Source organism: Loxodonta africana, chromosome 1 (genome assembly GCF_030014295.1).
Source record: "Loxodonta africana isolate mLoxAfr1 chromosome 1, mLoxAfr1.hap2, whole genome shotgun sequence".
Taxonomy (NCBI): domain Eukaryota; kingdom Metazoa; phylum Chordata; class Mammalia; order Proboscidea; family Elephantidae; genus Loxodonta; species Loxodonta africana.
Window position 1 is genome coordinate 153,027,861 of NC_087342.1, and position 15,527 is coordinate 153,043,387.

The window sequence follows — 15,527 nt, forward strand, 5'->3', positions numbered from 1 at the left end:
TAAGGTGTATCGGAAGAATGAAAACACTTTTATTGCAAATCTCAGTGATAATATGGGGCTCAGGATTGCCCTGGAATATGGATGAAAACCAACCATTTAGGAACAAATATTCTGGCTGATAACAGACAGCCAGCCAAACGCAGCCCCTGATAAAGATAAATAACCTGTACTCAGGGAAATTTTTTGCATCATTAAACATGGTGAGCATATTAGCTAGCAGGGGGTGGAGCTGAGTCCCCAAAGAGATATATCTAAATTATGTGCGCTGCAGTGATCATAACAGTAATGCACCATCTTGGCTAACTAGCTGACATCAATGGGGAAGGGAATTTCAGATTTAAATGAACCAAACTAAAATGCATTTCAGTGCACATACAGATTAATTGGAGCATATTCATGAACTTTTCAGCCCTATTATGCCTCTTTTTTTTTTTGACTGGTGCCAAGTACAAAGAGCTTAGAATTTTCCTGTCAAGCCTTGCATCTTTGTTTCTTCTTTTCACTTTCTTATGCAGCTTGATTAATTACTCCCCAATTTGCTTTCCATTAATCTCCCTCCTACACAGTTGTATCAGCTCTTGCCAAGATCTCTTTTTTTGTGTGCCACTAAGATGGATAATATAAGTTTAGTGACACTTCTCTTAAATAAGTCAATGAAGTAGTCATTTGTTAAAACTGTAGTTTTAAAATGTAGGAAATTTAAAATTCAAAGCTAAGAAGTGCTGTTAATTACTTCAGAAGAAGCATCTTGTTGATAATATGACCAATTTGAAAATTTGAGAAATGTTTGGGATAAGCAAATTCGATTTTGTTATTCTCTGTTATATGTGGTGGACAATCTCATGACGTCCAATTACAGGTTTGTTGTTGTTAATTGCCTTTGAGTCAATTCCAACTGATAGTGACTGCATGTGTGCGGAGTAGAACTGCTCCATAGTGTTTTCAAGGCTGTGACTTTTTAGAAGCTGATTGTTAGGTACCTACCTATATTTAAAGGCTCACAATATCTCATTTTCTTTCAGTTCCCTTTGTATATCTGGGAAGTTGTAGTACTGTATTGGTAAACAGAGACTGAAAACGCTATTGGTTAACCAAAAAACAAAACGACGAAAAAACCAAACCCATTGCCAGTAGATATCTGACTCATTGGACAGTCATAAGACAGGGACGAACTGCCGTATAGGGTTTCCAAGGCTGTAATCCTTACAAAAGCAGACTGCTACATCTTTCTCCTACGGAGCAGCTGGTGGGTTTGCACCACAGGCCTTTCAGTCAACAGCCAAGTGCTTAACCACTGAGCCACCAGGGTTTCTTATACTATTGGTTATTGGGGATAAAGTAGTCAGTTCTACAGATCCTTTCTTCCGTATTTCAGATAAAGGTAATTAAGTGAGCTCTTGTTAGACGGTAAGATATGCATGACCGTGTCTATCTTATTCATAGCTCAAATGTATTAACACAATGGTAGCCAATAATAGGTACTCAATAATATTTCTTAATGGATTAAACAATAATTCCCAAAAAGTACACAACTTTTTGTGTCCGATAAGGAGCAGTTTGTGTAAAATTGGTGATAGTAAGTGGCCAAGCAATTAAAGCTGGTTTATAATTTTAACCAGAGATAAGACGACTTGAAGCCGACACCACCTAATCATTTCCCCTATGGTCACCTTTGCACATGTTTGTGGCTATACCTCTCATCTTCATTATTGAGATTTAGTTATTAACTAGGCATTACCAAAATAACTGATCATGGGTATATATCCAGAGACAATCTGGGCTTAAATCTCAGTTCAACTGCTTATCGTAGAATGATTTTGGTCTATCCTTTAACCTCCTGTAGTCTCATTGACTCTGTATGGTCCTTAGAATGCTTATTATCTGGGGTTGTTATGAGGGCTAAATAAAGCAGCGTATGTAGTGGTGCCTAGCACAGAACACAGAAGATATGTGCTATGTGTTGTTTTCCCTTCTCTCTGCTTTCCTGTTCTCCTGAGTGCAACGTAACATTTTCTGGGTCATAACCTTTTATTTAGGGTTGTCACAGATAATTTGGAGCCCTGGTGGTGCAGTGGTTAAGAGCTCGGCTGCTAACCAAAAGGTTGGCAGTTTGAATCTACCAGCCATTTCTTGCAAACTCGATAGGGCAGTTGTATTTTGTCCTATAGGGTTGCTATGAGTCAGGATTGACTTGACAGTAATGTTTTTGTAAATAGATAATTAATTTGTTTTTATATTTAATTGTCCTTCATTTTAAAAGATGTCAGAAATATGACTACTTATAAGAATACTGGAGTTCCTGGGTGGTACAATGGTTAATACACTCGGCTAATAACCAAAAGATTGGAGGTCTGAGTCTACCCAGAGGCTCCTTGGAAGAAAGGCCTGGTGATCTACTTCTGAAGAACCCTTGAAAACTCTATGGAGCACAGTTTTACTCTGACACACATGGGGTTGCCATGAGTTGTAATCAACTTGATGACAACTGGTTTCATAAGAATACTTAAGCCAGGTGCAGATTATCCAACAGGCAAGGTAAGCAGGGTGCTTACCTTGCTTACAAGATCATCTGTACACCCACTCCTCACTTATCTACATGCCTAGGTTCCAAACACCAGGTCATTACATGAAGATTGGTGTTATGTGAAAATAGAGGATAACCACATCAGATCACATAATAGAAGATGACCACATCGCTACATAACTGCTAAATTACATCATTACATAACTGCCAAACCACTGAGAATCATGGCCCAGCCAAGCTGACACATAACCTTAACCATCACAGCCAAGTTTATGCTTGTCTTGGACCTCAGAATTCATTACTGCCAGATGTATATCATTAATGCACAAAATAGTCAGTAGATTTTTTACTATTATCATAAATGCAAAATGTCGGATAATGATGTAGTCCATAAATGAGGAGTAAGTGTGGTGAGTGATTTCACATTTTTCCACCACATCAAAGAGTCTGTTGTAGGTATGGCTGGCATCTATCTTTCTCCCAATCCCACAGCACCTTACTACAGAGTCGAAGCCTATTTTCGGAATTAAAATTCCTGACAGGGGTGGATGATCCAGTAAGGAAGGTAAGCGTGGGCTTACTTGTGCTTTCTTATTAATCTGTAGTGAAATGATTCACTACACATGATCTGGTAAGCGAGGTAAGCACCATGCTTACTTTGCCTATCGGATGATCCACCCCTGACTAAAGCACGTACTGGGAACCCAACACAGTGAGAATAAGTAAGATTTAAAGAATAACTTTTCTAATATTTTTCTTATAGAAATGACAATTTAATTCAAGCCCCAGTCTTACTTTCTCTTAATGACTGAGTAGGCTGTTTCTTTCTAATTCACCTGGAGTCCATGATCCCAGTGCATTAAATGCTTTAGGCAGTTTCTCCTTCTGACCTCTTATAATTTTCATATGTCTCAAAAACAGAGAGTGCATTTACTTTGCTGCTTGCCGTAGAAGGTGTTAGTTTGTGCTCTCTTGCTCCCTTACACATTTTACAGAGTGAGGGGTATTCATGCCCTTTCAAAGCAGCAGCAAGCATAGTGATTTTTAAAAATTCTACCTTTAATCCTGTGTTTATTAACTTTTTAGTGACTTTTCCCCCATCAATTAGAGCTAATTAATTGCCCTGGGACAATAGTTAAAGCAATTGATTGCTAATCGAAATGTCCACAGTTTGAAACCACCAGTGGCTTTGTGGGAGAAAGATGTGGCAGTCTGTTTCCGTAGAGATTTACCACCTTGGAAACCCTATGGGGTCTCTTTGAGTCGGCATCTACTTGACAGCCGTGGGTATACTTCATACGGGAAAGACAGGATAAATTATTTCCTTTTAATTGCCTCTTTTTAAAACAAGGATTTGGGACCCTAGTAGTTCTGTTGTTGTTAGTTGTCATCGAGTCGATTCTGACTCATGTTGAGTGCATGTTATGTCAGAATAGAACGGTGCTCCATGGGGTTTTCAAGGCTTTTGGAAGCAGATCACCGGCCCTATCTTACAAGGTGCCTCTGGGGTGGGTTGGAATCACCAAATTTTAGCTAGCAGTTGAGCACTTAACAATTTGTTCCACCTAGGGGCTCTAGCAATTCTAGTGATGTTCTATTGTTTTAATTTTTTCATTCTCTTTCTCTCTTTTTCAGGAAGGCTGCCATTATGAACTCTTGAGTTTATATACTTTAAACCCAGTGCCTTACACACTTCAATTATTTGAATTCATCACTCTATTTCAAGCTTAAATTGTCATTTCTTTGGCCAGTGGTATCCCCTTCCTGTTGGCTTCTGTGTCCCTCTGATATGGTCCTTGACAGTTGCAGTGCATTCCGGCACAACCAGATGTTGCAGGTTCATATTATTTATTTTTTGCCCAAGACATAGAATCAGCCAATTTTCATTGCAGTTTTCATTTTCATTTCTCTTATTGTGGTTACCACCTTTTCTTAGATTTAAGAGACATTTGTATTTTTTTCTCTAACCTCAATATTTGCCTATTTTCTAATTGATTTATGGGAATTCATTTTTACAGTAAGAAAATTAGCCTTTGTGATATGAATTTCAAGTATTAGCTACATTTACTATTTGTTATTTGACTTTTTCTATGGTGTTTTTATGACATACATTTTTTAATGTAGTCGAGTTTACAATTTTTTTTTTATGGCAGTTCCTTTAAATCATATTTAACCAATCATTTCCCAATCTTGTATTATAAAAAAAAATGTTTTCTCTAAACATTTTAGAGAAAACATTTTTATGGCCTCATTTTTTAATCTTTTAATAATCTTTGATCATCTGAAATTTATCTTTGTGTAAGGTGTGAGATATGGATCCAATTTATTTTTTCCCATATGGCTGGAAAGTTATCTCTGTACCATTTATTGAATAATCCATCCTTTTCTCACTGATTTGAAATATCAAATTTATCACTGAAGTCTGTTATGGAATTTTTATCTGATCCGTTGAGCTGTCCTTCTATTCATGTAGCTTTAGTATATTACTTTATATTATGCTTTAATGTCTAAGAGGGCTAGATTCCCTTCAATATTCTTTTGCAGATTTTCTGGATAATTTGGCTTTATATTTTCCATTCCAGTTTATCTATTTCCAAAGGAAATGTGTTGATATTTTAGTTGGGATTGTGTTAAATTTATAGATTAAGCAGAGAAGAATCGATATCTTTGTGTTATCATTTTATTTCAAACATGATGTGACTTTTCAGTCTCTAATTAGCCAAGTCTTTTTGGTCACTTAATATTATTTTAAAGCTTTCTCCATATAGAACTTTCTTTTCATTTTTTAATTAGTTATAGGAAGGGCTCAGTTACTATTACTAAAAAACAGAACAAAGTAAAACAACTAGTGGCTCAAACAAGATATAAGTCTATGCCTGTGTAAAAATGTAACATTTCATAGATGAATGGCTGGTGCTCTATTAGGTCATTCAGAAACCTGGGTTGCTTCTCTCTTCTTGCTCCGCCATTCTAGGGGATAATGATTTTGTTCACGTGGTATGCTTTGGTTATCAGCATCACAGCTAGTTTCCAGTCCATTGGAATGTACATGATCTTTAAGGAGGAGATAAGAAATTTCCCATATTGTGCTTTTGCTTATCCGTATTGGCCCCTAAAACAGACATACGGTATATCTAACTGCCTTTCTAGGCTTGGGCGTGGAATTTCTAGCTGGGCAGGCATGCACAACTAAAACTTGGGGAGTTCTATTATTCAAAGCAGGAGAAAAGAATGAATACTGGGAGGGCGAAGGGCAATTAGTAGTCTTTGAACACTTCATCTTTTTTTTGCTATTGAAGATAGATTTTCTTCCATTATACCTTCTAAAAATTAACACTATGTTCTGCCAATTTCTATTACTTTTTTGCCAAACTGTTCCCTCACTGAATTATTTTATATCTTACAGTAAGATTTTTTGTTGATTTTCTTGCACTATCTAGATTAAAAATAACTATAAATAATTATAATTTTATGTACTTCTTTGTAATTCTTATACCTTTTATATATTTATATGAGTTAATTGCTTTGGCTTATAACTCCAGACCAATGTCAATAACAGTGGAGATAAAGGATATCCTTATTGTGTTTTTGACTTTATTGGAAAGGATTTCAATGTTTCCCTATTAAAATTTGATGTTTGCTTTTAGGTCAAATCTTATATTATCGTATTAAGATACATATTATAATATTAGAAAGAATATGACTGTTCTTATTTTATTAAAAATTTTGGTCTCATCAAGATTGACTGTTGAATTTTATTAGATGCCTTCTAGGCTTCAATAAAGATACTAGTATTCACTTTTACTGTAAGTTCATTTTTGTGGAGAATTATATTAACATTGAAATTCCTTTGTATTCTTAAAATAAGCCCTACCTTATCATGGAAAATAATTTTTAATCTACCTTTATATTGGTTGGTTAACATTTTATTTAGTAATACTTGCAACTATATTTGGAAGTGAGATTAATCTGAATTTTTTTTTTTTTAACTCTTTCATTCAAAAAATATTTTGGAAGATTTCATTGTTTTTCTATGCACTGGATAATTTGAAATAACTCTGGAGTGATCTATTCCTCTAATCTTTCCTTTGACATTATCTGGGACCTGCTACACTGGGGATGTGCTACATTTCGATAATGTTTTCTATTTTTTTTGTTGTTAGGTGCCGTCAAGTCAGTTCTGACTCATAGCAACCACATGAACAGAACAAAACAATGCCTGGTCGTGAGCCCATCGTTGCGGCCACTGTGTCAATCCATCTCATTGAGTGTCTTCCTCTTTTTCGCTGACCCCACACTTTACCAAACATGATGTTCTTCTCCAGGGACTGGCCCCTCCTGACAACATGTCCAAAGTATGTGAGACAAAATCTCACCATCCTTGCTTCTAAGGAGCATTCTGACTGTGCTTCTTCCAAGACAAATTTGTTCGTTCTTCAGGCAGTACATAGTATAGTCAACATTCTTCGCCAACACCCTAATTAAAAGGTATCAATTCTTTCTCAGCCTTCTTTATTCATTGTCCAGCTTACCATGGCTTGGGTCAGGCACACCTTAGTCTTCAAAGTGATGTCTTTGCTTTTCAAGATTTTAAAGAGGTCTTTTGCAGCAAATTTGCCCAATGCAATATGTCATTTGATTTCTTGACTGTGCTTGCATGGGCATTGATTGCGGATCCAAGTAAAAAGAAATCATCGACGATATTAATGCTTTCCCTACTTCTCATGATGTTGCTTATTGATCTAGTTGAGAGGATTTTTGTTTTCTTTATGTTGAGGTGTAATCCATACTGAAGGCTATAGACTTTGATCTTCACCAGTAAGTGCTTCAAGTCCTCTTCGCTTTCAGCAAGCAAGGTTGTGTCACCTGCATATTGTAGGTTGTTAACTAGACTTTTTCCAATCCTGATGCCATGTTCTTCTTCACATAGTACAGCTTCTCAGATTATTTGCTCAGCATACAGATTGAATAAGTATGGTGAAAGGATTCAACCCTGGAGCACTCATTTCCTGATTTTAAAACATGCAGTATCCCCTTGCTCTGTTTGAACAACTGCCTACTGGGCAATGTACAGTTTCCTCATGAGCACAATTAAATGTTCTGGAATTCCCATTCTTCGAAATGTTATCTATAACTTGTTGTGATCCACACAGTCCAATGCCTTTGCATGGTCAATAAAACACAGGTAAACACCTTTCTGGTATTCTCTGCTTTCAGCCAAGATACACCTGACATCAGTAATGATATCCCTGGTTCCATGTCCTGTTCTGAACCTGGCTTGAGTTTCTGCAAATGCTCTTGAATCATCTTTAACAAAATTTTACTTGCATGTGATATCAATGACATTGTTAGATAATTTCCACATTCTGTTGGATAACCTTCTTTGGAATGGGCATATATATGAATTTCTTCAAGTTGGTTGTCCAGGTAGCTGTCTTCCAAAAATCTTGGCATAGATGAGTGAACACCTCCCGTGCTGTATCCATTTGTTGAACTGTCTCAATTGGTATTCTGTTAATTCCTGGAGTCTTGCTTTTCACCAATGCCTTTAGTGAAGATTAGACTTCATCCTTCAGTACCATCAGTTCTTGATCACATGCTACCTCTTGAAATGGTTGAGCATTGGCCAGCCCTTTTTAGTGCACTGACTCTGTGCATTAGTTCCATCTTCTTTTGTCATTGTCTTTTTCCTTAAATATTTTGCCCATAGATTCCTTCAAAATTGCAACTCGAGGTTCCAATTTTTTCTTCAGCTCTTTCAGCTTGAGAAATGCCGAGTGTTTTCTTCCCTTTTGGTTTTCTAACTCCAAGTTGTTGCACATTTCATTATAATACTTTACGTTATCTTCTTGAGCCACCCATTGAAATCTTCTCTTCAGCTCTTTTGCGTCATCGTTTCTTCCATTCGCTTTTGCTACTCTTTGTTCAAGAGCAAGTTTCATAGTCTTTTCTGACATCCAATTTGATCTTTTCTCTCTTCTTAATGACCTTTTGCTTTCTTCATGTATGATGTCCTTCATGTCATCCCACAACTTGTCTCGTCTTTGGTCATTGATGTTCAACACATGAAATCTGTACTTGAGATGGTATCTAAATTCAGGTGAGATATTCTTCAGGTCATATTTTGACTCTTGTGGACTTGTTTTAATCTTTTTCAGCTTCAACTTTAACTTGTACATGAGCAATTGATGGTCTATTTTGCAGTTGGCCTCTGGTCTTGTTCTGACTGATGATTTCGAGCTCTTCCATTGTCTCTTTCCACAGATGTAGTCGATCTCATTCCTGTGTATTCCATCTGGCGAGGTCCACATGTATAGTTGCCATTCACGTTGTTGAAAAAAGGTATTTGTAATGAACAAGTCATTGGTCTTGCAAAATTCTATCATGGGCTCTCTGGGATTGTTTCTATCATCCAGGTCGTATTATCTAACTACTGATCCTTCTTCTTTGTTTGCAACTCTCTCATTCCAATTACCAGTAATTACAATGCATCTTGATTTTACATTTGATCATTTTCAAACTGCAGAAGTTGGTGAAAATCTTCAATTTCTTCATCTTAGGCATTTTCTAATTTTAGTGGACTGTTATTACAGTTTCTTCCTCTTTATGATTTGTTGTTGTTGTTGTTAGGTGTCTTTGAGTCAGCTCTGACTTACAGTGGCCTTATGTATAACCGAACGAAATGTTTCCCAGTCCAGGGCCATCCTCACATTTGTTGCTACTTTGAGCCCCTTATGTAGTACTATATCAATCCACCTCATTGAGGGTCTCCCTCTTTTTTGCATGATGTCTTTCTGCAAGTATTGACTGTTCCCTCCTGATGAGGTGACCAAATTAAGCAAGAGGTCTCTTCATCCTCACATCCAGGGAGCATGCTGGCTGTATTTACTACAAAACTGATTTGTTTCTTCTTCTGGTAGGCCATGGTATATTCAATATTCTTCACAAACACCACAATTCGAATGAATCAATTCTTCTTCAGTCTTCCTTTTTCATTGTCCAGCTTCCACATGCACATGAGGCAGTTGAAAATACCATGGTTTGGGTCAGGTCACTTTAGTCAACAAAATGACATCTTTGCTTTTGAAGATTTTAAAGGGATCTTTTGATTAAGATTTGTGCAATGCAATATGTCTTTTGATTTCTGGACTGTGGCTTCTGTGGACTTTGATTGTTGATCCAAGTGGAATGAAATCCTTGACAACTTCAACTTCTTCACTATTTGTCATGATGTTTTCTATGGGCCCAGTTGTGAGGATTTTTATTTTCTTTACATTCAGATGTAATCCATACTGAAGTATTTTAACTTTATGATTAAGTGCTTCAAGTCCTCATTTTCAGCAAGGAAGGTTGTGTCATCTGCGTATTGCAGGTTTTTAATGATTGTTCCTCCAATCCTGACTATGGGTTCTTTTTCATATAATACAGCTTCTATGATCATTTGTTCTTCATATAGTATGTTGAAAGGCTACAACTCTGCTGCACACCATTTCCAATTTTAAACCACTCAGTATCCCCTTGTTCTGTTAGAATAACTGCCTCTTGGTCTATGTACAGGTTCCTCATGAGCACAATTAAGTGTTCTGGAATTCGCATTCCTTCTAATGTTATTCATAATTTGTTATGATCCACAATGCCTTTGCATCTTCAATAAAACACAGGTAAACATCTTTCTGGTACTCTCTCCATTTGGCCACAAGATCCATCGGATGTCAGCAGTGATGTTCCTTGATCCGTGTCTTCTTCTGAGTTTGGCTTAAATCTGATAAGTTTTCTTAATTTATATTTTCTTAAGAAATGATCCGTTTTATCCTGATTTTTAGATTTATTTACAATAGTTAAAAAAAATTGATATTGTAAGATTCTTTTAATTTCCTCGTAATTTCTCTTTTGCATATTTGTGCTTTCTTTTTTTCTTGACTAGATATTTAATGACAAATCAGTTGACTGTGTGTGTGTGTGTGTGTTTACAGCCAGCTTTTGAATTTATTTATTAGTTCTATAATTTTTCTGAGTCACTTTGTTTTGAGTATATCTTTTGAATGTAGCATGTAATTTAGGTTTGCTTTCTAGTTTATTTGAGAGTCTATTTTAATAAAAGTCTCTCATTTACATTTTTATATGAAATATATATGTTCTGCCTTAGGTTTGTTGTCATATTTTATGTTATGCTTTCTGAATAATGACAGAACTCATTTCCATTCATTCCTTCCTTTTTCAATGTTTATCTTCATAACTTCACATAAGTGTAAAAAAAAAGATTTATTATTTGATTTATCAACTTATTTGATTTATTAGCTAAAATGTCTTGACTCTACCCTCCAGCATTAAATGTCCTACTTTCTTTTTTCCCTTCCTACTTCTGTTTTATCAGCATATAATACATCTTCATTCTCTTCTCTAACTGTAATCATCACATTTGTTTTAGTCTCAGTCCTCCTCTCGAATTGACTCAATCCTTATCACTAGACATTTTGACCTTGTGTTTCTGTTCATCACTTGTTGGCTACAATTTTTACTTATTTATATTTTCAAAATACTCGTGTCTTCATTTGACTTGAATTACATTCCTTTTCTAGTAATGTAATTATGAGCCAAATTTCCTTTCTTTGATCACTTTGCGGGCATGACCCACTCCCTTCTAGCATTGCTAGAGAAATTTAGTCCTAGTCAGGTCTTTCCTTTTTTCTTGATCTTCATCTTGTTTTTTGGCCTGGTTGACAAAAGATTTTCTGATCTTTGAAATCCAGTGTGTTTACTAAGATATGCCTTTGAATTGATTGTTCTATACCTGTATTTCTTTTTCTCTTTCTGGGATAGAGTGTACCTTTACATTTTATAGAGTCTAACCTTTTTTATTTCTGGAAAGTTTCTTTAATTATATTCTTAAGTATTTATTCTGTTCCATTATTTTGGTTCTCTTATTTACTAACACCTATTAATTATATTTAAAATCAGGAAAGGTGTTCTCCAGGGTTGAGTCCTTCCACCATGTTTATTCAATCAGTATGCTGAGCAAATAGTCTGAGAAACTGGACTACATGAAGAATAGGTATCAGGATTGGAGGAATACTCATTAACAACCTGCTTTATGCAGATGACACAACCTTGCTTGCTGAAAGTAAAGAGGACTTGAAACACTTATTGATGAAGATCAAAGACCGCAGCCTTCAGTATGGATTACACCTCAACATAAAGACAACAAAATCCCTCACAAATGGACAAATAAAGAACATCATGATAAATGGAGAAAAGATTGAAGTTGTAGGGGATTTCATTTTACTTGGATCCACAATCAACAGCCATGGAAGCAGCAGTCAAGAAATCAAAAGACTCATTGCATCGAGCAAATCTGCTGCAAAAGACCTCTTTAAAGTGTTGAAAAGCAAAGATGTCACCTTGAAGACTAAGGTGCACCTGACCCAAGCCAAAGTGTTTTCAATCACCTCATATGCATGTGAAAGCTGGGCAATGAATAAGGAAGGCTGAAGAAGGGTTGACACCTTTGAGTTGTGATGTTGGCGAGGAATAGTGAATATATCATGGACTGTCAAAAGAACAAATAAATCTGTCTTGTCATCTCACATACTTTGGACATGTTATCAGGAAGGACCTGTCCTTGGAGAAGGACATCATGCTTGGTAAAGTGGAGGGTTAGTGAAAAAAGTGGAAGACTCTCAAGAAGATAGATTGACACAGTGGCTACAACAGTATGTTTAAGCATAGCAACAGTTATGAGTACAGTGCAGGATGGGGTGGTGTTTTGTTTTGTTGTACATAGGGTTGTTATGAGTCGGTACTGACTTGATGGCACCTAACAACAACAAAGACCTTTTTATTTCTGGAAAGTTCCTTTTATTATATTCTTATGTATTTATTCTGTCCTATTATTTTGGTTCTGTTACTTACAGGAAACCCTTGTGGTGTAGCAGTTAAGTGCTACGGCTGCTAACCAAAGGGTCAGCAGTTCAAATCTGCCAGGTGCTCTTTGGAAACTCTATGGAGCAGTTTTACTCTGTCCTATAGGGTCGCTAAGAGTCTGGATCGACTCGATGGCACTCGGTTTGGTTTTATTATTTTTTTTTGTATTACTTATATTTTGATGCTCTTTGCCTCTCTTCTACATGTATAATTTTCATTCCAGATTCCCTTTAACTCTTTGGTCATCTTCACTTCACCTTGTTCGCTTTCTTAATCTTGTTGTCTTCTCATCTTCACCACATTTTTATCAATGCTGAATCTTTTTTGTGCTATGTCCAGTCAGACATTCCTCGTTATGATCATCAATTCCCCAACCCTCATCACACCCATACATATACTTCTTTCTTGAGCACCACCTTCATCTTCTTCTCCTTAAAATTTCTTCTCTGATTGATTATATTTCTACTTCATGAACTAGTTTTTTCCTTGTGGTAGGTTGTATATTATTGTGTAGGTTCTTTGCTGTTTTGTTTTAGTTACTTCTCATTTTTGACTAGAGCAAGTTTTTTTTTTTTTTTTTTTCCTTGAGCATCTCTTGCAGGAAGCTCTTATTGGGGAAAGGCCAGGGCTACCTGGAAATCTCACTATGACTGTGTGTGTATGTGTGTGTGTGTGTGTGTGAGAGAGAGAGAGAGATTTTATATGTACTCCATGAATGTTCACATTGCCAAATATCTTCTCTTCTACTGCTACCACCACTGTCCCCTAGACACAGCCCCCGCCACCTTCCCCCACCCCCACACTAAGCCAGCCCCACTCTCTACTTTCTGAAGATTGCACAAATGGGATCAAGGGAAGTACAGCTTCTGGTCCCCACAACCTATTCCATTGTTGCAGATAAGGTATTGTTTTTGTTTGGTTGCTTTATTTAGTTTTAAACTTTAGGGTTTAAAACTATGCCACTGTCTTAGAAGATTAATGCTTGCTAGCTTTTTTTGATATCTGTAGCTGCAAACATCCTCACTCATCCTCTCTTTCCACACCTTTTCTGAACTTCAATGCTTTTGCCAGAGCTTCCTCTTATTTGTGGTTTCAGAGATTCAGGCATCTAAGTTCCACTGGAGACAATGTTTGCGTTTTCCTCTGTTATCTTGCTGCTTTAGCATGAGTTTCCAGAGAAGAATGGAGAAAATCTAACTTTATGTACTTGTTTTAGAACTTGAAATCCCACTTATAGAATTTCCTTAATTTTCTCATTAATACTTCCCAGACATGGGGATATTTTCTTTTGTTCTCCCTTAAGTAATGCTGGGGAGTCCTTAGTACTGTTGTCCCTTTAGCTTTTTTCTTCTTCCTGCTATATACTTATAGCTCCCTTGCCCTTTTCTCATGGTGATAAAAATTCCATAGGTTTTGATTTTACTGTGGGAGCACTTGAACAGTAAAGCACGTATTTACTGGGCAATAAATGTTAGCTTAACCTGAATCTCATTATAGTTTCCTGTTCATATTCCCAAAGAAGAATGAACTACAATATGAGTTAAAAATTAAAATTGCTTTAAAATTATAAGCTATGCATTCTCAGATCTTGCACTTGTTTCTAATGATAGAAACACGATGGGCATTTCATTATTATGCATTGAGTGAAAGAGGGTGTGAACTATGAAAGTGTACCTGAAATGAAGAATACATCTAGAGTTACATATAGTCAATTAGGAAAAATATTAACTTTGGAGTCATTGATTTATTTAAAAAAATTTATTGAGCTTCTACTAGGTGCTGTGCTAAATGCTGAGTCAGATTCCTGTGGCCCTATTATTTTTCGCTAAAGACCAGGAAAAAAAAAAAAAAAAACCAGACACAGTTTAAATTGGATACTGTTTCCAGTTTATGCTTTAGTATGAAGCAATGAAAAGAAATAAAACACACTAGAGTGAAGTAGGAAGACTGCATGGTATTGGATACATATGATCATAAATTTATAGTCATATTTCTTAATAGTGTTCTAATTGAACTTTTTTAAAGCTATCCTTTTTCTTCTTACTTTTATGTTTTCTTCACTGCCTTTCTCTTTACAAGCTTGCTTTGAAGAACTTTTTTTTGGTTTTACTTGAGCTTTTTTTCAAAGGGCATCTTAAATGTTAAACTCCCAGTTGGCGGAAACCATATATCTATGTTGTATTTTCGTGCAGCATCTATTCCAGTGCCTTCCATGATGCTGTGTGTAATGCATGTTTTGTGATGATGATAATCTGCCGCCTCCTGTCCCTTCTCTGTGTCCAGTTTCTTTTTCTTTTTATACCTTTATGTAGAATGTGCTGTTCACTTTTGCTGTTCTATCTAGATCTGCTAGTAGCTATGGGGTTTTTCTAAAGAGGTGGTTCTATTTTCAGGGAAAAAAGGTTAACAATTCATTTGATGCATTTTCAAACAGCATCTCTTTGGCTGCCTGGAGTAATCTGGAGAAGTATGAAAGCTCCAACATCATTCAAATCTTTTAATTTGGACAGTTACCACGATCATATTATTCTGAGGGCAAATTGACTGCTTTCCTCCTGGTGTCCTTTGTGAAGGCAGGAACCTTGGAGCTATCTGGGGCAGAGAGGCTACCTCATTTATAATTTAAGTCCTGGAAAGTACTATCCACATCCATGGCCCTATACAAATAAAAAATGCTACTAGACAGCACAAATAATCAACTGTTATCAACCGTGAAACTCTGAAGGGGTGAGGAGGAGGACAGGAAGTAAAATCTAATAAAAAATTATGTGTAAACTGTTCCATGAAAGTCATTTTTTATTACAAAAGCAATAACACCTTTCCATCAACTTTGTACAACAATTTTAATAACCTTTGGTGAATGTTAGTAAATCACATTGACCCTTAAGGTCTCTGCGTGGCTAGAAATAAACACATACGGATTAACCATGTTGCCCTTCAGCTCTGCTTTGCAAACAATTATATACAAGGTCAGCCCAGGGCACCATTGATATTGTTTACCAACCAATTTATTCCCAAGACTCTTGACACCATTTTGATGTGTGCATTCCGGAGAACACTCCGTGCTATGTCGCTATCTGGA